The 27,229-nt window shown below is 38.4% G+C and overlaps 1 long non-coding RNA gene across 2 annotated transcripts in view; it reads left to right on the forward strand.

The window, feature by feature from the left end:
- Window positions 1-371: 371 nt before the first annotated feature.
- The window catches only part of LOC141580620 (uncharacterized), a 312,310-nt gene continuing 285,452 nt past the window's right edge, over window positions 372-27,229 (forward strand). For both annotated transcript variants that reach the window (XR_012512881.1, XR_012512880.1), the window contains exon 1: window positions 372-1,078. This is a non-coding gene — a long non-coding RNA (uncharacterized LOC141580620). The remainder of the gene's footprint in view (window positions 1,079-27,229) is intronic.

A 27,229-nucleotide genomic window follows, 5' to 3' on the forward strand; every position in this document is an offset into this window, starting at 1 on the left:
GGTGGGGGAATGTACACCTTTCCCATTTTTCCCTGGCCTCTCTCTCTCCTGGGCAAGTTGGGGCAGGCTGAGTGGGCACAGGTCCTGGATCTGCATACCAGGGCTGGCGAAGTGCCCTTTTCTGGAAGTCCTGACTCCTTCTCAATGCACAAGGACGCCCTTCTGCTGCCAAAGCTGGCTGGTGGTTCTTTCTGGAATGGCAGCTTTCCCCATCCCCCTTCAGGCTTGGGTCGATCTTCTGGCAGGCAAATGTACTAAAGAGTTACAGGTGGTGCAGATAGGGTTTGGAAGGATTCCCAGCTGGGCCTCCTCCCAGGAGCCTTCTGATCACTCACCAGATAACTCTTAGCTGCTTGCAGCGTCCTGGGAATCTTAGCTGCTCCGGGAAACCAGCTTCAAGGGCTACCAGCGCTTCTAAGGAACTAGAAGCTGAAACTTCTCCGAGAAGCTGAAACTTCTCCGAAGCTGAAACTGCTCTGTCCCTTGGCCTCCTTAGGTTAGAAATACTTTTGCAATACCACTGAATCCTTCGTTTTTTACCCCATATGATGGGAAGTGAATACAGTAATGAAAATGGAGTGGGACATATGAGAGAAAAGACAGGCCCAAAATGTGACTTAATCCAGACACCTTTGTGTCTCTGAACCTGTGTGGTTTCTTCTTGGAGGTGAAGTAAACACCGTTTTACTCTGGGCAGAGGACTTGGGCTCCTTTTGAGAACTTTTTGAGAACTTTCAGTGTCAAGGCTTCTGGTTTCCAGACCCACATCCTGCCCTGCGGGGAATTGACATCCATCACGTATGCTGTTCTTGGTCTGTTTAATCAAACTTTCATTTGATGTTGGTTGGAATTTCCCATGTGGACCAAGTGTAGAAAAAGTAAGTGATTCCAGCAGCTTAAGTCTAAATGGACACAATAACCTTTGATATCAAATACATTAAAACATGGGACATCTCAATAATCTGTTTTTGGAGGCACTGAGTAGTAGCTGGTTCACTTGTTCAACTATTACTTCATTTTTTCACTCGTTCTGCAAACAATAATTGAGTACGTACCAGGTGCTGTGGAGGATATTAAGGTAAGTATGATAAAGCTCTTGCCCTTGAGGAGCTTAACATCTAATGGGAAAAGAGATCAATAGCTATCTCTCATGGCAGGATATAAATATTACAGGAGAAATATGAAAAAGTGTAGTGATGCTATTTTGTTTTAGGCTATGAAATAGTTCTACCATGGTGATGAGGCAGAAAATGTGGGCTGTATTTTTAAGTAAGCAGATACTGGAGTGGAAGAGAAAAATAGTCTTTCAGTCTGAGGGATAGGTATGGTTTGAGAATTATGTATCAATCAAGTACATTTGGTTCTCAAATAACGTAAGTTTCCTTGAAAACTTCTTGTCCTATTCTCTAATTATTATCTTGGTTTAAAGCAACCAACTTACTGTATTACATGTTAATAGTACTCAAAATATGGCTTACGGACCCCTGCTGGTCAGCAAATTGTTAATATTCCATGATGAGAAAAGTACAGAAATTGATGATTTAGTAACAGTTATAGCAATTTGACAATAATTTTGTTTGTTGACTCTAATAACTTTAAAAATTGGGGCTTATATTTTGTGTATTTTTAGTTAATTTTATTTTTCTAATAGTTTATTTTGATTGTGTGTTCCAAAAGTAACAGTCTGTGACACATTGGAAGTGAAAAAAGTAATTTCTTACTATAGATGATTTGAGAAGCACTGTATAAATGATTGCTTACATCTGTCTTCCCACTAAAATACGTTTCTTCAGGGTAGGAGCTGTAGTTTTCATGTTTGTATTTCAGTCCCAAGCCTGTGAGTAGGTGCTCCTTAATGATTTGTTGAACTGAATGAAAATATAAATGGGATTTCAGTCAACCGTCAGTGAATTATTTTCAGTTTTTAGAAAGCCCATTTGTATTTTTCAGCTTGAATTAGCTCTTGGATTCATACATTCATCCATGATGAAAGCTGTACTTGCTTTTTTGTTCTAGTAATGCTTTCAAACTTCACGGTTGTAAGTCTGAGTTGCAATGTTCTGTTATTTTGTGACTGTGTACTTATTCACCTTATTCATGTTCTCATGAGTCTAATAATTGAAGACTTAATACCTTTATTCTTTTTCCCTCACCCTCCAAATTCAGTACATTGGAACTTTTTCAGTTGTATATTTTTCTTAAAATGCAGAACAGATGCTTTATATATTTTTGCCTTTCGCATACTGCCCATGATTTTGCTGACATTTTATTTATAAATTCATTCATTCATTCACCACTTATTCCCAAACACTTATTAAGTACCCATATGAGCTTGGCAATGTACTAGCACTGGGGATATAAAGAATAATAACATTCCTACCCTCAAGGAGTTTATAGTCTAGTAGGGAACTAGGCACACAAATACAAAAATACCAGAAGACATTACTGGTATTAGAATGGATATCCATATGAGAAGCAGAGGAGGCACAGTATCCAGAGTGGTCAGTTCTATGTTGTAGGCCAGGAGATGCTTCATGGTACAGGTGTTTCTTAAATTCAGGTGGAAATGTGAGTGACTATTTGCCAAGGAGACAGCATTGCTGGCAAAGAGCTGGCATAGGATGGCAGTTGAAAGAGCTCTACCGTCACCATCACCATCACGATAACCACATCATGATAACCACAGCTACCACAACTATGGCCACCACCATCATTATAACTACTACTATCACCATCATAATATGACCACCTTACCACCCCAAAAACCATCATTATACCACCACTACCACTACTATTGCCATCACCATCACCATCACCATCATCATTATGACCACCTCACTACCATCACCACAAAGACCATTAGTATAAATACCACTACTATTGCCATCACCATCACCATCATCATTATGACCACCCACCTCACAACCACCACCACAAAGACCATCATTATACCACTACTACCACTACTATTGCCATTGCCACCATCATTGTTCTCATAGGACCACCTCACCACCACTATCACCAACACCACCGCTTATTGACATTCATCAGTCACTTCGTATGCTTAGGCACAGTGCTGAGAAAGGACCTTATTTGCATTATCTCATGTAATCTTTACAACATATGAAGCAGTCACTCTTAGCATTCCCAATTTGTAAGTGAAGAAACAGAGGGATGGAGTGGTTAAATAATTTGCCCCATTTCATGCATCTAACAAGTGACAGGATTCAAACTCAGGTTTGCTTGATTTCAACAATTAAGTGGGTCTAAGCTAAGTCTAAGCGTTTAAGAGGGTCTCTTGCAAGTCTTAAATATTTAGCCTGATTTTGACCTTATCATTTTGATAGGTATTTTACTGCCCAGAAACTCTTTGTGTTATTGGCAGACATTTTAGGATTTGCTTTTTTAAGTTATCTATTCAAATGTTAAACAAAATTATTCTAAGAACAAATCTCTGGGGAACTCCAAAGTGAGCAATTTTTGACACAGTGAGGTGTATGATTATCCCGTTGTGTCCTACTTTAAAATACATTTCAAAGCCTTGAGATAGTCAGTTCTCTGAAGCTATGTGACCCAATGTGGCCACAGGTATGAAATTTTTCAAGGTTTTCTGAAAGTCTGAAAATATTGTATGTTCCTAGTTACGCCTTATTCATATACTTACTTACAGCAAACATGAATCAGGGGTAGAGATGAGGATTGTGTTCTTCAATGATTAGTAAGTACCAAAAACTATACTCAGCACAATCTACATTATTTTTATTTCTCAACCAATATTCCCATTTTTTCAGATGAAAATACTGAGACTCAGACTGACGAGGTTACCTTGCGATAAGTCCTACTATTAGTAAGTGTAGAAGCCGGGATTTGATCACTGCTCTAGATACCTGCAGAGCCTGCACTTTTATTCCACAACTTAGAAATGGGAGTAAAAATGGAGGAGTGGGAATTTAGGGAAAATGTCAATTTCCCAAATGGCTCTATCTTCCAGAAGTGCTTACTGTATTTGGGCCTAATTTTCAAAAGAAACAAGGCAAGGAAAATACCCAGAAAGATTCCCTGTGCTCACGAGAGTCTCTAAGCTACTTGGGGTGGTGCTGGCTACCATCCCTGCAGTTTTATAGTGCACTTTCCCTCTCATCTCACATTCAGACACTGCTCCAAACAAGACGACCTGTCTGTTTTCCTGCCACTATTGGGTAAAGTTGTCGACTTACTCTATCTTGACAATTATTGTTTTGAAAGAAACTTCTAAAAGTTTAATCACAGAGAATGCTTAGTCACTGAATATAATTTCAGAGAGAATTTAGAAACAAAACAAATAGTCTTGCCTTTTCTACCCCAAAGGTGCTGTAGGGCCCAATAAGATGTGTTAATTTGGGGAAATTATATGCCTTTATTCAAATAAATGTAGGTTGTGTTACTGGGTCTTGACTTTCGGACCTTGTAAGCAAGGCCATCTTACTGCAATTCCTCTGAAAGAAGATAAATAAAGTATAGCCAGAGATGCTGAGGAATATATGGTGAGTGTGTTATTGAGATATGATGGTTTTCTAGTTCTGTGACCTATAATCTTATAACTTTGTGCCTCAGTTTCTCTATTTGAAAGATGGGGCTATTAATAGAAACTCTTCTTAGGGTTGTTGAAACTACTAAGTATGCCAATATGTATAAAAGGCTTCACATAGGAGCTGCTACAGCAGAAAAGCTTGTTCTTTTGTTGTTATTCTCCATCACTGCCTTGATCCACCTACCTGAAAATCTCATCCACCTAGGCCAGTGAGCCTCAAGTTGTCAACTGCCTTTAGCACAACTTCCAGTACAAGGCTAGAAGGCTGCCTGGTTGCTGACCAAGGGTTTTCTTTTGCCTCTTAAAATACTATCATTTTCTCTGTGTAAACCATAAACACATTAACAGAAAATAGAACCTCGTCCACTAGGCTGCTGTGAGCCTGGCTCCCAGCAGCAGCAGCTCCTGAGATAACAAAACGGTTTCACCTTACTTGGGTAGAAAAGATTATGTTGAATTTCTAAGTACGAAACTCCAAAATACTGACTAGAGTGCTGTTTCTCTCATCACTTACGTTTGCATGTCCTTCTGAGGAAAAAACAAAAAGAACTTAAATGGAAAAGGAAAAAATTCAATGGTTCTTTTCCCTAGATTGCTTCTTTAATTGTTGGGTCTGAGTGTGGCCCCATTTACCAAGTGGCTGTTGAACCCAGGGTTCAACAACTAGACCAGTGGTTTGTACTAGCACTTGTCCTAGCTATTCGACACTTTTTGCTGTAGGTTAAAGTGACTAGACATTCTGGTTTTGCAGAGACTGTCCCCAGTGAATTAGCTCAAAGTGTTTCTTTTTAGCCACTGTATGACGCACTGTGGTTCTTTAATTCTCCCCCAGCCCCACTCAGACTGCAGACGTGAAGCGATTACTCTTATAAAATGTTAACTGGAAGGATTAAAAATCATCTGCTTTTCTCCTTTCTTCCTTTCTTTTTTATATGGAGGCTGAAGTGAAAATCGAGAAGGTACAGGGTAGCTGGTAATTGCAACCTGAAAAGGCTGGGGATTCTGAAAAACCACATTACAACATAATTTCTATAGGAGAGGGCACAGCTTTGGTCAAACCTGTTTGGAGAAGCAAGAGAGTAGCTTGTTAGAGCAAGTTGAAAGTTAAGAATCTGGGGAAACAAACTACCCCAGGAAAGTGAGTGTAAGCCAGTATTAGAAAGGAAGTTAGCCTGATGAAGGCAGTCGAAGCAGGGCAAAGAAAGTGACTAGTGGAATATAAAGTTCCAGCCTTTACCCTTACTACATAGTTTTAGGTAAACACCCTGAATAGAACTTTGTTGATAATTGATTTTCAGTTTGACTTCCTATACTTTTAATGTAATATTAGCCAATGGAATACTAGTATTCAAGGGTTAGAAGGATCATTGGAAGTTACCTAGTCCTACTCCCTGTTGAGAATATTTTGAAGGCATTTGTGTAGGCCAGGCTGTAACTATATCTCATCCATGTTTGTTATAATGAGATCTGGGAATTTACACTGGAAATTCTGGTTCATTTGCAAAATTTAAATTGTTCTTGATTAGGTTGCTTCCCAGAGCACTTTTATATAATTAGAATAAAATAAATTGTGGTGGGGACAAGTGCTTATACGTTATCATTGGATTACCAATCTGCCTTTGAGATGTGGCTGTGTAAACGGTTCAGCTGTGGACCAAGTGAACCCTTGCCATGTTGGAAAATGGTGCATTGTATAGTGTGGGGTAGGGGGTGGGTTGGGAGTAGGTGCCTGGCTTAGCTTAGATATTTACGGTCAGTAGAAATTTGCAAAATGTGGAATTAACTGGTAACCATTGTGTAACTTGTGATACACTTTCTTGGGCTGGACTTTTGGGATTTCCTATGGTAGGAAGAAAGAATCACAGCCTAATAACAATAATATTCTTGTATGGCAGCAAATTTTACTGAGTATACTAACTGCCAGACACTGTTCTCCATAAATATGTGTGTGTATGTATATGTGTTTGTGTGTATGCATATATATATATATACACACACACATATATGCTGCATATAAATACATGTATATAATTACTCATTTAATCTTTTATGAAATTTAATCTCTATAACATCCTTTAGGGTAGGAACTATTATTATCCTCACTTTACAAATGAGGAAATTGAGGTATGGAAAGAATAAGTGTTTGGACAAGGTTATTCAAGCCCAAGTTAGATAGTGTCATATTTTAAAAATATAATTACAGCCTCCATTCACAAGTAGATAAACTTGGACCGTAAGGGGATAATGTGCTTTTCTCAATAGCGGAGGTGAAACTGGAACACAAGTCTACTCCTTGTCAGCTTCTCTTTCATATGTCACTCCTTCCACTCCCCGATGGCTAAGAGTTAAGCAAGATGATTTCTAAGATCCTTCAGTCCCTAAACTGATCTATTCTATGAGTCAAGCAAATGTGAAATTTAGAAGTTGTCCTGGAAAATTCCCCTCTACTTAAACTTTTTTCTTTCAGGGGATAGGTGTGTCTTTCCAGAAATAGACTTAAACAGCATTAAGGTACCATCATCCAATGGAAGTGACAGGAAAAAAATTACCTAGATGACTCATTTATCTTGTGTATCATGTACTCATAAAGAAAACACTTAGCAGGAACATACATATGTTACTACATGCTGAAATAGTAAGGTTAAAGAAGGTTAGAGAAGGTAAGTTTACAACAGAATGGAATAAACTATACAGATAAGCTGGGAATACTAGAGAATTCTCAAACCATCTCTCCTTCAGTGCTAGGACTTTAATAATGATATCAAAGCCATAATTAGTTGCGTGCCCAGACATCTTCATGGAGACTGCCCTGTTTGTCTTCTGTTAGTTTAGCTCAGTGGTCCTTGCACTTTAACATGCCCCCAAATTATTGTATAGGGCTGTATATACACAGGATAGTGTATGCTGTCACATGTGGATAAAATAAGGGTCTTTGTAAAGGATATTTTTGACTATGTGAAATTTTTCCCTCTAAGTGCAGGCTTTAGAACCTAACAATTAGAGGGGATGTAACATTGCCCACTGTAAATCTGCATGTCAAATTTATTGACTTGTTAATTCAGTAAAATTAACACAACAGGAATAGCAATCATTACCCTGGAGAATCAATGAATGGAATATTTTGGTGTTTCACAGGCATCATCAGAGAGGACACAGGAATCTTGATAGCATCTCTCAGAGAATTCAAAAGTATTAGATTTAGGGTTTTAAAAGTTTATGATTTTCTATCCAGTCAACTCACTCTGATACCATCCTCAAACATTCTTGGATCATTGAACATATGTTATGTCTTTCATGAAGATTTCTTTGACTCAATTGCTTCTTTTTTTTTGAGATAGAGTCTTGCTTTATCACTCAGGCTGGAGGGCAGTGGTACGATCTAGGCTCACTGCAACCTCCACCTCCCAGTTCAAGCGATTCTCGTGTCTCAGCCACCCCACTAACTGGGATTACAGGCGTGTACCACTATGCCTGGCTAATTTTTGTATTTTTAGTAGAGATGGAGTTTGCCATGTTGGCCAGGCTGGTCTCAAACTCCTGGCCTCAAAGGATCAGTCCACCTCAGCCGCCCAAACTACTGGGATTACAGGCAAGAGCCACTGTGCCCAGCCTTAATTGCTTCTTTAGTGCTGCTCCTGCATTTAACACAAAAAAATCTGTAAAAGTGATTATTCTCATTGTATGTTAAGGGCTTATTTGTGGATGACTATCTTCTCAAGTATCTTCCAAGATAGAACACGTGGCTTTTTAGTGTTATTACCTCAATTTTTAGTAGATGTCCCAACTTGCATCATTTGCTCAAAACTGTTTGTTGATTGAATCGATTAATCTGAGTCACTATAGCATTCTACTTTCTGAAAAATGGGAGGACTACAGTCAGGGCCTAAGCTTCTGGCATACACTCAATTTGCATTGTGCTAAATTTTCTGTTAAAAATATAGTATCTGCCTGCCTCAGTAGGAGCTGAAGATTTCAGGCATCCTGCTTTGACCAGTTGGTTTATCCCTGAAAAGTCTCTCTACAGAGCTTCAGCAAGAAAACGTGTTACTAAAAAGATATTACAATTTCTTTCTCTAAAAAGGACAGTCAGTTGACATTAGGGTCTGATTTGGGCCAGGGTCTGTCCTCTGGCCTCTAGATCTCTCAGAAAGAACCCATTGCATATTTTGTCCCTAAAGACGGAATCACCTATCTCCTTCTCCCTGCAGAGCTGAGGGGGCATTCTGGGATGCAGGTGATGCTCAGGAATTTTCAGCTTTTCTTGGGGATCTGAAATTGCAGTAGTGTCTTTTAGGTTGCAGTGGGTGGGCAAGTATCTTTACCTGTTGGCTCTGAAAAGCCAGATCATCTCTCTGATGAATGACATAAAGTCCCTTCTTTCATATGTTCCCTTTTTAGCATGGTGATGCTTTTCTGGCTTAGAGAATAAATGAAAAAACAAAACAAAAGAAAACAAACAAAACCCAGGAATTCAGCAATTTGTATATGCAATTGTTCATTTTTTGGTTGTTTCAGCCTACTGCATAAAACATTCTTTAAACTTATCCTGGTGTACATGTGTTCAAATTTCTCTAGTCTAGGGTGGACATGTTTATATTGTCAAACTGTTCTCTAAAATAAGTGTATAACTTTTCACTCTCATCACATTCTGGGCAACACTTGGTTTTGGCAGACTTTTTAATCTTTTGCCAGTCTTACATTATGTGTATGATAGTGGTATTCTGTGGTTTTGATTTTCATTTCTTTGATTATTAATGATGTTGAGCACTTTTCCACAAGTTTATTGACCATTTAGACTTAGTTTTTGTGAAGTGTCTGTTTGTGACTTTTTGCCTGTTTCTATTTGGTTTTCTGTCTTTTAAAATTTGATTTGTAGATATTCTTTACTGATTCTGGAATTGTATGCTTTTCAGATAATTTCTATTATTCTGTAGCTTGGTCATTTCACTTGCAATATGGTGTCTTATGGTAAGCTAAAATTCTTTTTTTTTTTTCCATTTTTTTTTTATTGCTTTTTAGGTTTTGGGGTACATGTGATGAACATGCAAGATTGTTGCATAGGTACACACATGGCACTGTTGGTGGGAATGTAAATTAATTCAACCATTGTGGAAGACAGTGTGGCGATTCCTCAAGGACCTAAAAATAGAAATTCCATTTGACCCAGCAATCCCATTACTGGGTATATATCCAAAGGATTATAAATCATTCTACTACAAGGACACGTGCACACGAATGTTCATTGCAGCACTGTTTACAATAGCAAAGCTAAAATTCTTAATTTTAATGCAGTCAAATGTATGAGTCTTTTTCAATATGAATACTACCTGATGCATCTTGTTCAAAAATTATCCTCTACCTCAAGATTATGAAGATCTACTGTTTTTTCTTTTTCTTTTTTTTTTTTCCCCCAAAACTTTATAGTTTTGTCTTTCGCATTTAGCTCTATAATACCCCTGGAGTTGATTTTTACATACAGTTTAAGCTAAGAGCTCATTGGCATTTTTTTTTCTCCATAGATACCCAATTACTCATTATAATTTGTTAAAAGAGCCTCGTTTCTCCATTAATTTGCAGTGCCACTTCTCATATATGTATATGTCTGTTTTTGAGTTCTACTGTTTTATTTATCTACCCTTGGGCCAGTACCACAATGTCTAAGTTACTGTGTCTTTAAAATAAGGTTTGGTGTCTGGTGTAGGTAATTCTCCCACCTTAATTTTCTTCTTCGAGATTGTCTTGAAGAAGATACTTATTTTCCCTTTGCACTTCCTTAGACATTTTAGAATCAGCCTGTCAAACTCTACAACAACAACTTGTTGAGTTTTGGCTGGAATTACAATGACTTTTAAAACAATGTGTGAACTGACATTTTTGCAACACTAAGTTTCCCCGTCTGTGAACATGGAATAGCTCTCTTCTTTAATGACTATTAATAAGGATTTCCAGTTTTCTTCATAGTAGTCTCACATATCTTTTGCTAGATTTATTACAAGAAACTTGATGTTTTTGATGCTGTACTAAATAATATGATTTAAAAATGTTATTTTTTAGGTTTTTATCAATGGACTATAATAATACAGTTGATTTCTATATACTGAGTTTGTATCCAACAAATATGCCAAACCCTGTTATTAATTTTAATAATTTAAATATAGTTTCTTTGGGGTTTACTATGTTAAAAATTGTATTATCTATGAATAATTACAGTTTTGTTGCTTTCCAATTTTTGCAGCTTCGCTTCATTTCTCTTCTCTCCCCTTCTCCTTCCCCTTCCCCTTCCCCTTCCCCTTGCCCTTGCCCTTGCCCTTGCCCTTGCCCTTGCCCTCCTCATTGTGCTGATTAGGGCCTCCAGTTCAATGATTAATACAAGTGAAAGCAAGCTTGCATCCTTGCCTTTTTTCTGATCTCAAATGTAAATATTTCAACATTTCACAATTAAGCAAGAAATTTTTGATGTAGGTTTTTACAGCTATCCTTTCTTATGATAAGGAAGTTACCTCTATACATAGGCTGCAAAGAGGATTATATATAATTTTATCATAAATGTATATTAAATTGTGCTGAATAATGCTTCCTTTTCTTTGTGAGATAATCATATAATTCTTTGATCTGGTAATGAAATAAATTACATTCATTTATTTTCTAGTTTTAAACAAAACTTGAATTCTTGGAATAAAGCCAACTTGGTCATTACGTATTATCCTCTCTATGTATTGCTTCAGTTAACTAATGATTTTACTCAAGGTTCTTTTCCTTTTGCATACTCAATTGTTTTACTGGCCTCATCGCATGAGTTGAGAATTGTCTTCTCTTTGTCTCATTTCCCCAGAACAGAGCACAAGACTGAAGTTTTTTGTTTCTTCCTTGGTTGTTTGGGTCTAGATATTTTTTGTTTTTATTTTTGAAACATGGAAGAATTTTTAGTACAATTCAGTTTCTTCAATGCTTATGAGATATTCAGATGGTGGTTCTTGTGTTAGTTTTGATAAGTTATATATTGTTTCTATTACATCAAAAAATTTATTTGGTGGCCGGGCGCGGTGGCTCAAGCTTGTAATCCCAGCACTTTGGGAGGCAGAGGCGGGTGGATCACGAGGTCAAGAGATCGAGACCATCCTGGTCAACATGGTGAAACCCCGTCTCTACTAAAAATACAAAAAATTAGCTGGGCATGGTGGTGCTTGCCTGTAATCCCAGCTACTCAGGAGGCTGAGACAGGAGAATTGCCTGAACCCAGGAGGTGGAGGTTGTGGTGAGCTGAGATCGCGCCATTGCACTCCAGCCTGGGTAACAAGAACGAAACTCCGTCTCAAAAAAAAAAAAAATATTTGGTATAAAACTATTTATAATATTACTTACCTTTGTGATGTCTGCAAGATTTGTAGTAAGATTTTATTTTTTCTATTTATGACATATTGGTATCCTTTCTCTTTTTAAAATGTCAGCTTTATCAGTGTTTTATTAATTTTCTTAGTCTTTTCAAAGAACCAATCTTAAGTTTTGTTGATATTCTCTTTAACTATTTGTTTTATATTTTATTGATTGTTGTTCCTGTCTTTACTCTTTCCCTTCTTTATATTTCTTAGGGTTTTTGTGATATGCCTTTCTTAACTTTTTAAGAGATAATGTTTAATTTATTGATTTTAAGCCTTTCTACTTTTTAAATGCCATATTTCATGTATGATAAGATAAACATTTTACACATTTTAACATCTTTGAAACTGAGATGCATCTTACAATTGACAGCATGTTATGATTCACATGCAAGCATTTTTTTCTCATTGTGGTATAAAAATTATTGGTGTAGCTTATAATAGATAATGCCATAGATTCAATAATAGGAAGTATATACATTTAAGGCTATAACTCTCCCTTCAAGTGGTGCTTTTTCTAGATTTCTACAAGCATGTTTTGTTAGTTTCTTTCTCAATTTATATTTTGGATAGTTTGTTCTTTTTTTCAATTACTCTTACTTTCTTCAGACATGTGTAACGTGGTATTAAACATGTTCATGTAATTTTTATTGTAAATTTTTCCAGTTTTAAAGTTGGTTTTTTAAATGGCAATGCCACGTGTTAACATTTTCTATTCTCTGAAGTATTTTTAAATGTATCCTTATTAATTTAAATACACTAAACAGTTGTCGTTTTATCATCTGTGTTTGACAAGTCCACTATCTGAAGTATTTTTTGTTTGTTTCTATCCTTTGTAGTTTCTTCTGGTTTTCTCTCATGGAGTTTTCTTCCTTTGTGTGCCTGACAATCTTTGACTGTGCTGGTCATTATAACTTAAAAACATTAAAAAAAAAACCCCAAGAATAATATATATACGTTAAAGTGAACAAAACTTTGATTTGAATATATCCAATTCCTTAAAGACTTTCTTGTGACCTTTCCTAGTCAATGCCATCATCCCCTTTCTTGTAACCACTATTCATTCTTTATCACCATAAATCTATCCTGGCATACTAGAAACTACATGTCCAGATACAGTAGAAATTATTTATAACAACAATGTGAGAATTGTGATTGGTATGAGGAAATCTTCTTTCAGAAGGGATTTTTATTTGTTTTTCAGGTATATGGGGAAATAACAAGTTCAAATTTGTTACTCCCTAGACCACCCAAAAAACATAAACCCAGGCTGTAAATATGTGGGAAGGCTAGCTGACCTTCAGCGGCCCAGTTACAGGGGAGTGATTTATTAGAGAACCCACCTTGGGCAGACTCTGCACTTTGACTTCCCTCACCCAAAAGTCCATACAGCTGCAGTTCTGATTTTCAGCTTTTGCTTTATACTGGCAAATGCTCTTAGGACAAAGTAACTTTGAATGTTATAACTCTGGGTACTGCCTTTTTCTAGATGTTGTCTCAGGAATTTCTTACTACGTTATTGTTCTTTAATATTTTTTAAAGTCTACTTTGTTTTAATGTTCTATCCAGTTTTAAACATTGTTCTCAGAAGGAGGTCTTTGTGATGTAATGATATTTATTTAGTTTTTAAACTTTATTTCTTTTTAGCTGTGAAAACATTTTCCAAATTTTAGACAGATTTATTATATATAAAATCCATAAAAGGAGAGAGTCATCCTTAAAATTATGCAGATATTATGGGCCATGCATTTCTTCTAGAAGCCATTTTCCTTCTGGGATTAGGGATTGCTTCCTATTTTCTGTTTGTATCCTGGGAGGTCTACATATGTTTGGTGCATTGTACCCCACCTTCTACCTTAATGATCTTAACCAGGGCCTCTGAGTGGTCCTGCTGTATTAAGAAATTAAAAATAATTTGCCAGAAGAAATCACAAATATTATGGTTTACTTAATTTGTCTAGCAAATTAATACTTGGGTGAAAATGTTGTGCTCCTCTACCTCTAAACATAAGGCCTGGATCTAATGCTCTCCACCTACTTTGACATGTACTCTCTTAACTTTTGATCACTTACAATATTCTTTTGTTAGTCGAAACCCTAGTCATTCCTCATTGCCTTCAGAAAGATGGATTTATGTGCCTCGCCAGGCATGTGATCCTTCCCTCCTCTCTCTTTCTCTCCCCTTCTCCTTCCTTTCTTCCTTCCCTTTTCCCATCTTCCTTCCCTTTTCCCTTCTTCTCTCCCCACCTCTTCTTTCCTTCTTTCCTTCCTCCTTCCTTTTAGTATATTATTGATTTTTGCCATTAGTCTCATAAACTAGTTGTGAACTACTAATGTGTCCTAGCTCCACTGAGGCTCTGCTGTAAAATAGCCAGCGAATGAGGATTTTTTAAAGGTGATGAGTTGGCCAGTGATGAGGGAGGGTGGGGAGCAGCCAGGGAGAAAGCACACATGTCTGGACTCAGTGTAGTTGATGGCCAGAACTGATTTTCAATCCTGTGAAATCAAAGGTAGATTTACCAGACATTCTTGCTTCATAAAGTGGGCATACTCTGTGCTCTTTGCCTCTGGATTTGAGTAGAATCCAGGTGGGTGTGTAGGAATCTTCAATAATCCATTAGAACATAATCTATTCATGTTTTTTTCTCCCTCCTAACCCATTTAGGAGAAAACCTTGGTTTATTTCTCTCTCAAGTGAGGAAGATAAAGAACAAAACAAACAAAACTAAACACACATCTAAATTCCAGTCAGTAAAATGATGACTTGGAGTTTTGCAAACAGAACAAGTCTTTGCATGGACTTGAGATCTTGGCCGTGGAATCAAGGCTGGGGAGTAAGCTTTGTTTTTCCAGTCAACTCGTACATACATAGAGCAGCATTTCTCAACACAGTTTTTTTATATCAGTGCTCTACTAGCAAATAAGTTATGGTCAAAGTCTATATTAGGAAAGCAATACATTTCATTTTCTAAGTGTAGCATTATATTATAATATTGAATGTACTTTCTCAGAATACTCTTCAACCCCTGCCCTACTCCCATATTGTCCCTTTCTATTTTTTACCCTCTGAGTTGAGGATAACTGAATAACACAATTCAGTTGTCCTACTTACAATGCTAAGTATCTAAAACCAATTCCGGCCAAGGGTCTCAGGATATTCTCCATAGGAAGGCCAACAGCAATCTTTGCATGCAATATTAATTAAAGTAGGAGAAGTTTTGATATTTCTTCAAAAATAATGCTCATATTTCTTGACCAGACACTATTTAAATTGTCAGTCTGGTATAAATTATCTTGTTTAAGGTCTGTGAGATTTAAAATGACTATTTATGTAGTTATGGTTTTTGACTGAACAAAATCTTTCATTTATCTCTGCGCAAGCCTCAGGAAGGAGCTAATTTTTGTCTGGTGTCCAGTGGTTAGAGAAATCAGTAACTGGCAAATAAGACAATGTCCAAAGGGGAAAATTTTTTCCAAGTCAAGAAATAAGTCAAAACCTAGAATTCATCTTTGAGATTCCTCAGTGCCTAATATACTGCTGGGTGTATAGGTGGCTATCAGTAAATACGTTTAGACCAACAATTGAAGTTCCCTGTGTAGACATACTTGATGGCTCTCTTGTGGCTATGGGAGAAGATTTCGGGTGAGGTAGCAGCAGCATACAGGATGGAGGAATAAGACCAGCCTTTGTTTTGTATGTCATCTCTTCCCCTTATTATGTGACCTTGGAAAAATTATTTAAATATTCTGTGCCTCAAATGTGTCACTGTGAAAGAGGAATTGTAATACCTCACAGCTTTAGTATTTATAAAGATTAGAAATAGCGTAAGTAAAGTGCTTGGCACATGCTCAACTCTCATTAAGTGGTGGCTGCTACTATTATTGGAAATAAAAGAACAACAATATTAACTTCAGAAAATTTTACTAGGGAAAAGCTTCTCTGAGCAAATTCTCTTCCAAATCCCTGAAGCAGGGTTTGGCTTTACCCCAAGGTTTTGAAACATGTAGCCTTGGTGTGAACTCTGTACCCAGTCCTTTTCTGTAATCCCTGTAGACCCCAAGTTCTGCTGACCCCAAAGTGCCTTAGTCACAGGGGAATTAGTAGGACATTTGGCCAAAACCTCCAAATGGAGATCTTCCAAGGACAGAACATTCTGGAACCCATAGTATTTTATATCTTCTTCTCACAGTGGCTGGAGTCAAAGCAAAGCCAGAAGGAAAATTGTGTAAGGAACCAGACCAAAAGAAAGAAAATTAGGAATATTTTGAATTTGCTTGTTGTAAATGATATGTCTTGGCACCTAATTTAGCTTTCTCTTGGCAAACTGGCTGGTTTATTAGCAGTGAAGTTAATTTGAAAAATGAAATAACTGTCAACAAATTAAAAAGTAATGCTTTACAAAAATCATCTTATTAATTTTAGCATTAGCTTTTTATGTTATGTTAATTATATATTTGATGGTTCAAGTGAAAAGAGTTGTCCTATTTTAAATATGACATTCTATTTGTGAATACAATTCTGGAAATATTGGTAGTCACATAATTGGTAAATGTATTTTCTATTAAATTCTCTGGGGGTGGTGGTGGAATGTTTTCTTAAATTATTTTGGTTAGAGGGCAAGCACCTTCTTTTATTCATCTTTGAATCAGCAGAACTTATTTAGCATAGTTACTGACGCACAAAAGGTAATAAATAGATGCAAGAAAAAACTAACTGAGACATGGCATGAAATGGTACATAGAACACTCCACACAAACCCAGAAGTCCTCCCCTGTGGCCTCGACTGTATCGCTAATTTGCTGTGTGATTGAGACAATCACTTAACCTTTCTGTGGCAGACTCTTTCTTTATGCTGTGAGGCAGAGGAGTGAAATAATACTGGTCTTACAGAGTTGCTCTGCTTGCCTTATGTATTAGTCCATTTTCATTTTCATGCTGCTGATAAAGACATATCCGAGACTGGGCAATTCACAGAAAAGAGGTTAAACGGACTCACAGTTCCACATTGCTGGGGAGGCCTCACAATCATGGTGAAAGGTTAAAGGCACGTCTCACATAGCAACAGACAAGAAAAGAGAACTTGTGCAGGGAAACTCCCCTTTATAAAACCATCAGATCTCATGAGACTTATTCACTATCATGAGAATAGCACAGGAAAGACCCGCTGCCATGATTCAATTACTTCCCACCAGGTCGCTCCCATGACACATGGTAATTGTGGGAGCTACAATTCAAGATAAAATTTGGGTGGGGACACAGCAAAACCATATCACCTCACAAGACCAGCATGGGATGCAAATGAGACAATAAATGTGCTTTATACACCAGAATATATAACATAAATGATGACAGAAAAAAATATATAGAACTCTGTAGTTTCTCAATTTCTTAATCAAGATGCTTTCTGAGAAGTCAATCAAGTTGGGAACAGGTAATATTCTCACTTAGGCCATGCTGTATAATGACACAAATAATTGTAATAATATTAATAATGACTTATTTATTGAGCAATTATTCTTAAAAGCCAGATCCTGTGCTAGACAGGTTACATTCTTTTCCTCTTTACAACAACTCTGTAAGACAGGTGGTGTTATTATATTTATTTTAGAGATGAGAAAACAGAGGCTCAAGTCATATCCATGACTTGGTCTGACTCCAAAAGTCATCCTCTTGCCTCTATGCCATACTGCCCCTCATAAAAAGTTTTGGCAGGCTCTGAGCACCACTGTGATACAGGTTTCTTTACCTAGCAGATTTCATTGAATGCTCACCATAACCAACGAGGTAGCATATTATTATTGTCCCATTCTACAGTTGACAAAAGTGAGGCACGGAGGGGCTAGGCAATGGGATCTGTCTGATTTCAAGTGTGGCTGTATTTCCTTTACAATGTTAAAGTTTACAATACTTTTTTGTGATGATTTAGAAACTGTGGGACAAGAACTTAGGCATAATGTGTCCTATATTCCTCCCTAGCAGGTGACATTTTTATCTGTAGTAAGAATTTAAGGAATAGCAATATTGAGTTCCAGGGGGAGCCTTTCTATAAGGCAGAGCAGGGCTTAAAGCTAATCTCAGTGGACTTTGTGAAGGATTCTAGCCCTCCCACTTTTGATTTGTCTTTCTGTTTTAGAGAAATGTAAAAGTTATGAATCTTACTCTCCAAGTAGCTGCACAGAGTTCAGACCCAGACTTACGTGCAGCAGGAATGCAAGCACCAAACCTATGTCCAGCCAATCACAAGCTCCTTGTGAGCCATCCTTTGGAAGATAAGGAGTGTAGGAACAAACAGGCCTGATGTGCATCTTTTATTTTTACTACAGTGGAGTCTAGTGGTCGGTGGAAGCAGCAGTGGAAGTGGCAGCATCCTGGGGTGGTAGCGTGCAACTCCCACTGCAGAAGTGGCATAGAGCTGATGGAAGGAGTGGTGGCAGGATCTGCTATAGAGATTTGGGGCAGACCTTGTCATTGACTGCTTGGCAGATATGAGGATTTTCTTATCCTGGTCTTGGACACTGCTACTGGAAGCCTAACGCTGATCTATGAATCACCTCAAATCTGTGAGCTATCTAATGTCCTTTAATATAACAAAAATCAAACATATGCCTCTTGACTGAAATAGCCAGAGGATTCTGTTTCTTGCAAATAAAACCCATGCCTGATTCAGTAGTCATGCAGTTTAGCCAAAAGGAAGTCTCATCCACCTCCAAAGACTCTGGCTTCCAGATGTGCACTGTGCAGGGTGTTGGATCAGTCTTCCCCACTGTCCCGGGCACCATAATAAGAACATCCATTGTTCAGCACCGCCTATGAGTGAGAACATGTGGTGTGTACCTATGCAACAATGTTGCATGTTCTTCACATGTACCCCCCAAACCTAAAATGCAATTTAAAAAAATAAGAAAATCCAAGTTCTATATTCGTCAGAGTGTTCCTGGTATCCCTAGTATACTGGCTTCTGAGAGTCAATGGTTACATTTTTAGGAATTTGATGAGTCCATTGATATCACTTGCATAGAAGTCCCCTCATCTCCATGGTTTTACTTTCCATGGTTTGAGTTACCTGTGGTCCAAAAATATGAGATGAAAAATTCTAGAAATAGATAATTCATAAGTTTAAAATTGCCTGCTGTTCTGAGTAACATGGTGAAATCTGTGCCAGCCCTCTCCATCCAGACTTTGATGTGAGTCATTCGTTTGTCCAGTGTATCTGCATTGTAAATGCTCTCCATCCATTAGTCACTTAGTGGCCTTTGCGGTTGTCATAGCAAAAAGGCACAGTGGAATCATGGGCCACACAACGAAGTTTCAGTCAACAATGGACCACATATAGGGCAGTGGTACCATGAGATTATAATACTGCATTTTTACTGTATCTTTTCTATGTTTAGACATGTTTAGATACACAAACTCTCTATCTTTTCTATATTTAGATCTGTTTAGATACATAAACACTTATCATTGTATTACAGTTGCCTGCAGTATTCAGTACGATAACATACTATACAGATTTGTAGCCTAGGAACAATATTCTATTCCATGGAGCCTAGGTGTGTAGTAGGCTCCACCATCTAAGTTTGTGTAAGTACACTCTATGATGTTTGCACAATGACAAAATCACCAAAAAACTTATTTTGCAGAACTTATCCCTATCCAGAAGTAACATATGACTGTATATATAGGATCTGGTACTATCTGCAGATTCAGACATCCACTAGATGTCTTTGATTGTATCCCCATTGGATAAGGAGGGACTAATGAAGTTTAAAATTGCCTATGATTGGAGTATTTATATCTCAGAAATGGGCAAATTCTACACATCAGGCTTCCCACACCTCCCCTTCCATTATTAATTTATCAGCACATTACTGTTCTAATATCTCATAACTTTGTATTTTTTGCTGCAGACTTTTAATGAAATGTTCTGCTAAGCCTCATTCAATATTGATAACATTTACTATGACTATGAATTAATCTCAAATAAAAAATACAATTTGTAAGAACTTTGCTAGCATTATTTTCTAATCAAGAAATCCCTTAGACTGTTCTAAGCCGGGCGCGGTGGCTCAAGCCTGTAATCCCAGCACTTTGGGAGGCCGAGGCGGGTGGATCACGAGGTCAAGAGATCGAGACCATCTTGGTCAACAAGGTGAAACCCCGTCTCTACTAAAAATACAAAAAATTAGCTGGGCATGGTGGTGCGTGCCTGTAATCCCAGCTACTCAGGAGGCTGAGACAGGAGAATTGCCTAAACCTAGGAGGCGGAGGTTGCGGTGAGCCGAGATCGCGCCATTGCACTCCAGCCTGGGTAACAAGAGCGAAACTCCGTCTCAAAAAAAAAAAAAAAAAAAAAAAAAAGAAATCCCTTAGACTGTTCTATCTGGCAAACTTAAGATACAGAACAGATGTCACCTTCTCTGGGCCTTAACTGACCCCTCCACCCAGAATCAATTACTCCATCTTTTGAACATCCCCAGCACTTGATGTATTAATGCACTCATCTCATTTTTGTTCTTAGAAAAACATTTACAGAATGCTTATACACATTAGGCTCTATTCTAGTACTTTAGATATAGTAATTACTGAAGCCTCATAACCATCCAATGAAGTAGGTACATTTGCATGTTGCTGAATCAGGCCATAGTTCCTCAGTTTCTTTCTTTCCTTCTTTCTTATTTATTTATTTATTTATTTATTTATTTTGAGACAGAGTTTTGCTCTTGTTGCCCAGTCTGGAGTGCAGTGGTGCAACCTCGGCTCACTGCAACTTCTGTCTCCCAGGTTCAAGTGATTCTCGTGCCTCAGCCTCCCGAGTAGCTGGGATTACATACATGCACCACCACACCTGGCTAATTTTCTATTTTTAGTAGAGACAGGTTTCTCCATGTTGGTCAAGCTGATCTTGAACTCCCAACCTCAGGTGATTGGCACATCTTGGCCTCCCTAAGTACTCGGATTAAGGCATGAGCCACCACACCTGGCTTTCTCTGTTTCTATTTAGGAAATAAGGTCTCAATTTCAGGATATGTTAGTGATAAAGTTTTAGAGCTAGGGCTTTGATTTAGGGATGAGTTGGGACAACAAAGAACAGAGAGGGAAAGCCATTTGATAACAGAGATCCTCACTTCAAGGATAACCGATTCCTCTCTACTGCAGGAGATATCTTCTGGAACACTAGGGTGGGAAGAGGGAATACTAACATAAGACTTAAAAAAAGTAGGCTGCAATACTGTATTTGCTGGGCTGTATCAGGAGCAAAGGCTGCTGATGAAACAGGGTCTCTCAGTTCAGGTCTTTGAACTCTACTCGTCCTCCATGATCCTACTCAAATGTCACTGTCTCTGGGAAGTATTCTCTTTCTCCCTAGGCCACACCTACTTAGAAGATTATCAAGGGCTTTGTAGAATCCATCAGAGCATCTGAGGCTATTGTTGATACAGCCAGAACTCTGTCATTATGTGCTGAACACTTGGGTTTAGGCCAAGAATGAAAGAGATCTTGGAGAATCTTTCTGGGGTGGCTCTTCAAAGAAACCACACTCTATGCCTGCATAATCACCTCACTTCTCCACCTGATTATGGCCATGGGGACATGAGCACCATACGCTACTAGAAAAAGTTGCACCCATCTCTCATCGCATCTTTTTGCTGCAGATTACTAGGATTGTGGAGTAGGAAATCATGCTTCACCTGCCACCACTCCAGTAGTGTGTGTGTGTGTGTGTGTGTGTGTGTGTGTGTGTGTGTGTATACTGCTGAACTGTCCTCATGATGTCCCATCTCACCAGACACCTCTCTGTATATCATGTGACCATTTCTTCATTTAGAATATGGGGCCAGGGCAGTGTTTGCCATCCAAGAAGCTGTGGAGAAGAGCCACAATATACCAAACTCAAGTGAGCATGCTAAGGAACAAGCAGTGATGTTATCCCAGGAGCAAAGTTCTGGCCAATTTAGTCTATAATTGGGTCAAGTTCTCTCCCACTTCCTCCTCTGGTATATCTCTAGGGAATAATTTGCCTACCATGGTTATGTTGGGGCGGTCTCTGTTCTTCTGGACAGCCTTGGGGTGCAGCCTATGAAATAGACCAGGATGAGCAGTCCGTATGAGCTCTTGGCTCATTGTTTAGGCTCAGTAATAGCAACCACATGGTATTGCAGAGGCCTTGCTATGCCTGGAGGGCTTGGGCTCTTCTCTTATCCAGCAAGATCTGACTACAGCCAGACTGAAAGTGACATGGCCTGCTTAGTAACCCTCAATATCCTCTTACGGGATTCTCTGACTCAGAACTCACAGACAGGATGTGATCTCAGCTCCTCACATACCTTCCAGGCATATGGGCATGGTTGCATGTTTCCTCCAGTTTTAATTGGGGTGGGAAAAAATACTAAACATGTGTGTAGGAGGCCAAGAAGAATTTCTTAGGGAGGATCTTGAAGATCCTTGGGGAGCTCCAGGACAGAGCTTTTACTTCCTGACATTTTGCCCTGTTGTCTAGATCCCAGCATTTTATCCAGAGACAAGTTCGGGCTTCTGGCTGGTCTTCCCTGCCTTGAGTCTCTTGACCCCTCATTATCTGATCGGAAATGTTAGAGACACCATCCTCAAGTACTGTTTCTTTCTGTCAAACCAAGCCTTCCCTCCCACATCCATTCTGATCAGCAGAGTTATCTATTAACCTAGCTGTATTCCCATCTTCCCTATGTCTTACCATTACTTTCTTTTGCTTCTCTGCTGCCCATTGGTGAGTCCCCTTGCAGTTCACTTCATATAGCTCACAAGTTCTTCCAACACCAAGTTGAATTTAATTCTTACTAGGAAGGCTTGTATATTCCACAAAGGCCTTCCTAAAAATACAACCATCAGCACCGGCACCACTACCATCACCTATTTAGCACATCCTTCATGCCAGGCATCGTGCAAAGGGTCTTACATGAATTATGCCATTTAATCCTCATGGTAATCTTATAAAATAGTTACTGTTATTGTTCCCGCTTTACAAAGGAGAAAACAGAGGATCAAAAAGATTAAGCCAGTTGTCAAAGACCTCAAGGGTATTAATTTCTAGCTCAAAGATTTGAGTTTAGATTTTCTGACATCAAAAGCAGGGCTCTTAACCATGATAATATACAGTTTTCATATCCAAACCCACGTGCTTATTTTCTTTCCTTGAATTCTTTCAGTGCATATGTTTAGGATGCCATATTTGGGTATTTGAATTGTTGGAGAGTAGGAGGGATTTTTTTTGAGATAGATGGTCTAGCACTTTTTTTTTTATTAGTTAATAAAACTAGCCTAGGCAACATAGTGAGACCCTGTCTCTATAAAAAATAGAAAAAATTAGCCAGGGATGGTGACATCCATCCATCCTTCCAGCTACTTAGGAGGCTGAGGGAGGAAGATTGGTTGAGTCTGGGAGGTTGAGACTGCAGTGAGCCATGATTGCGCCACTGCACTCCAGCATGGGCAACAGAGCGAGATGCTGTCTCAAACAAACAAAAAACAAAAAAGACAAAGACAAAACTGAAAATTACAAGGACAAAGCGACTTATCTAGAATCCTGAAGTAGATTAATGGAATCTTGACTCATGCACAATGCAGTGCTTGTTCTCATATAACATATATCGTCTCTTTTGGAGCTTGAAAGTTTGCTCTTCACATATTTTTAAATTCTATATCTTGCCCTCTCAGTTATAGTATTAGTTCTTTAAGGGTAGAGATTATATTTTCTACTTTAAAAAATGTTTCCAGTATTAAGTAAAAAGTAGAAACTAAGTATTAAAGGCAAGCAAGCAAGCTAGTTGGCAGCAAAAGAACACAAATGTTTACATGGTGGAGATGCTGGTAGTCCCTGACACATAGTAATCGCTCAGTAAATACTTTCAAGTAAACAAATGGGTGAATGAAATGGTGTTAGGAAGACTAGAGCTGAATTTGGGCTGGCGGTCGGGGGTGGGGAGGGGCGTATTTCCAAGACTACGGATGAAGTTTTGCAACAAAGGAAATAGACCCAGCTTTGGATGCTGCTGACAAACTGGACTTTAAAGAAAATTATAGCACATGTGTATCAAGAGATGAGTCACTGGAGGAATTATTGAACCTGACAGGCATTGTGAAGAGAACGGTGATGGTCTTGATTTTTCAGCGAGAACGCTGAACATCTGCTCAGCATCATCAAGACCATCTCTGCCTACTGACCAGTGGGATGTGCCTCTGTGCCAAATGGCCTCTTGGGCATCATTTATCTAAGGTCTGAAAGCTGTGGTTATTGCAGTGGGTGAAGAGACAGGTGTTTCAGGCATGCTAGTGTACAATATTATCTAGATCAGTGCTTTTCAAGCTTTAATGAGCATATGAATCACTTGGGCATCTTGTTAAAATGCTGCTTCTAGTGTAATAGGTCTTGGGTGGAGACTAAGATTTTTTATTTCTCACACACTACAAGGTGTGATGAGAATGATGCTGATGCTGCTGTTCTAAGCAACCATGCCTTGAGTAACAAGGTTCTAGGTGATCTATGGAAAAGTACTAGGGAATGTGACAACTAGAAGTCGCTCTATGTTGTCCTTTCAGCTTTGTCCTCTGATCAGGAATCCTCGCTCTGTGGGCCAACTCTCCAACAGTAGGCTGGGAACCCAGTTGGTTGGTTATGCTTCTCTGGGGACTGATTGGATTTGGAGGGTCACACAGTTATTAAGCGCAAAAAAAAAAAAAAATCAAAGAAGCATTAAAACTCATGCTTCATAGAGTTTTACACCTAAGATCTGCACAAAGACTAATTTGTTTATGAATTACTTAGAAATTCATGTTTAGTCCTAGGACCCAGCACACAGTAGGCCATCCAAAGATGCCAAATGAATGAAGAAAGGATAAAGGAAGCTTCAATCAAAGAAGCTGGAGTCATACCACATCTTCTAAAATTAATTTCACTTACAAGATTAAGAACTAAGCTAAAAAAAATCACATATGTAAACAAAAATAGATGTCTCAAAGGCCATACATTAACTCTCAGGCATATTACTTCTGGAGGAGTTCTAAGTCAACTCAGAGCCTATTTGGGCTTTTATATTTTTAAATAAAAGGGTAAAATAGTTTATTATCAATATAAACAGAGTGATGTGATTTCTCACCTTTTGTAAGATTTTATAGTTTGCAATGCACTTTAAAATAGCTTTATTGAGATGTAATTCACATATCATAAAATTCATCCTTTTAAAGTGTTATTTGTACCTATTTTACAACCTATTTTACAAAGCTTGGCTGTCTGTAGTAGATGGGAAGAAGCAAGGTAAAGAGGTATGTAGAGAACAAAAGATAAATGTAGGCAGGCAAGGGAAAAATAGTAAAAGATAAGACAAAAAACATTAAATGAAGCACAGAGAAGTACTAAGAAAGCTCAGTCAGTGATCTGGAAATATTTAGCTTAGTGGAAACCTCTTTGCAACATGCTTCAAAATATCCCAAGAAGATGAGTGTACATAACCCAGTATAATAATGGATGTTCATGATGGTGTCCTTCTAGCTAATTCTAGTTGTTACATTCCCTAGTACTTTTCCATAGATCATCTAAAACCCTGTTACTCCAAATATGGTTACTCAGAACAGCAGCATCAGGATCATTCATGATGGTCAATTGCCAATGAAAGGCTAAGTCATACTCCACATAATTGGCTTAAAAAGCCAAGGAAGTCCGTGACCCGTTAACACATTTTCATTACAATGGTAATGGTGATATTTTGTCAAGTTTTGGGTGCTTTAAAAAGTAAGTACTCAACTCTCTCCATAATGAGTCAGTCCATGGGGATTCCAGAGGTTTATGTTTTATGGTATGAGCTGAAAGATGTGACCAGAGGGCAGCCACATGTACTCAGCTCTGCTGACTCAAGGGTGGAGGTCCTCACCAAGTACCGCCATGCACATGAGTGAGGGCGTCCAGGCTTTCAAGGCACATCTTCCAGCGACAGCACCCTTCCTTCCTTTTTTGGACCCTCCTATCTCCTGAGATCCTCTTGAGCATAATTTAACCCTTGCTTGTTGAGAATCAGAATAGTCCTGCCCTGAGATGCAAAGCAAATGCTGGATTTTCTGTCAGAGTTTCCTTTTGGTTTAAAAATCTGAAACTTATTTGTTCCTCTGACTCTTCCCAGCAAGAAGGTACAAACACATGGAGATGCAACTCAGAATGCCACTGTGAAGAGCTCTCTTAGTTTTGATTATGCAACACATTTTTTAGTTTTTCTTACGGTCTATGTCCTGGCCATGTTAGGCAAGTCACTTTCTGAACTTCAGTTTTCTAAGTTTCCTCATCTGGGACATGGAATGGTAACATCTGCTCTGAGCACCTCACAGGCTTAGTGTAAGGTCTATTAAAAATTTTTAAAAGATAAATAAAATGTAGATAGTGTTTACTGTTTCTTCAGACACCATGTGAAATGCCTTCCATCTATTTCATTCTAATACTTGGAAGTCAATATTTTTATTATCCTCATTTCACAGATGAGAAAATGAGGTCCGCTCATAGAGGTGACTGGCCCAGGGTCACCACGGCAAAGAATTAGTAAGGACTGAATTTAGAGACAAATCCTTCCATTTTCGAAATTAAATGACATAATGCTTCTAAAAGTGTATTGTAAAAGTCTATATAAAGGCCTATATAAATATATGAGATTAATACTGTTTCTAGAATTCTTTTACAGAACCAAATTAGAGTCTACCTCCTACCTTCATCTTCCTAGCTTGGCCTTCCTGGTCAGCCCCCTTTCCAGCCCAGAGAGAACTTTATGACCTCTGAGTCTCTTGTGCTACTTTTCCTGACAGTGCTGGGCCACAGACATCTCTAGCTACAGGATCTTAGCGATCATGTTGGACTTGAGTCTTTGACGTTGCGGGTATTGATACCACTGGTATTGGCCTGACCCCACATTGGAGAGAAATGCTCCTTCCTAAATCTTTGGGAAGGAAGCATTCTAAATGTTTGCTTTTTTATTTCCTATCACAGGAAATGCAGCCCTGTTGTTTCTAGGATCAAAATAACTGGGTTGAACCTTCCACAGATTCCCAACAGCTGCTATTTCTTTTTTGATTAAGAACTTTCACTCCCAATGACCATCTCAGATTAAAAACTGCTGCCCAGCATGGAACTTGCTGCCCTGGGCCTAATCTCTGACAATCCAGTGGTAGGAAGTACCATGCTGATAGGGCATTCTCAGGGATACTTGAAAAGTTCCAAAATTTGTGAATATTTATTTCATTTCTGGACTGGCCCATTAATGCAAAATGTCC

Source organism: Saimiri boliviensis, chromosome 12 (assembly GCF_048565385.1).
Source record: "Saimiri boliviensis isolate mSaiBol1 chromosome 12, mSaiBol1.pri, whole genome shotgun sequence".
In the NCBI taxonomy this organism is placed as follows: domain Eukaryota; kingdom Metazoa; phylum Chordata; class Mammalia; order Primates; family Cebidae; genus Saimiri; species Saimiri boliviensis.